Here is a 641-nt window from a genome sequence, read left to right on the forward strand (position 1 = left end):
GGGAAAGAGAGACAAAGAAAGAAAGAAAAAAAGAAAGACCGGAGAGAAAGAGAAAAAAAGAAAAAGACTGAGGAAAAACAAAAGGGGAAAGAGGAGACAAAGAAAGAAAGAAAAAAGAAAGACCCAGGAGAAAGAGAGAAAAAAAAAAAGAAAAAAACAAAGGGAAAGAGAGAAAAAGAAAGAAAGAAAAAGAAAGACCGGAGAAAGAGAAAAAGAAAGACTGAAAAAACAAAGGGAAAGAGAGACAAAGAAAGAAAGAAAAAGAAAGACCGGAGAAAGAGAAAAAGAAAGACTGAAAAAACAAAGGGAAAGAGAAAGTGACAGAAAGAGAGAGCAAAGAAAGACTGAAAAAACAAAGGGAAAGAGACAGAGCAAGAAAAAGAAAGAGAGGGCGGAGAAAAAAAGATTGAAAAAACAAAGGGAAAGAAAAAGAGAAAGTGAAAGAAAGGAAAGAAAGAAAGAAAGAAAGAAAGAAAGAAAGAAAGAAAGAAAGAAAGAAAGAAAGAAAGAAAGAAAGAAGAGGTGACGCGCCTGCCCGGGGGCGGGGGGGGGGGACTCTTATTCTGGCGGGGTGGGCGGCGGCGGCGGCGCCTGCTTAGTCACGGTGAGTGCGGCGGGGCCGCCCCCCTCCCTCCCTCCCT

The sequence above is a fragment of the Sphaerodactylus townsendi genome, linkage group LG03 (assembly GCF_021028975.2).
Source record: "Sphaerodactylus townsendi isolate TG3544 linkage group LG03, MPM_Stown_v2.3, whole genome shotgun sequence".
NCBI lineage: Eukaryota > Metazoa > Chordata > Lepidosauria > Squamata > Sphaerodactylidae > Sphaerodactylus > Sphaerodactylus townsendi.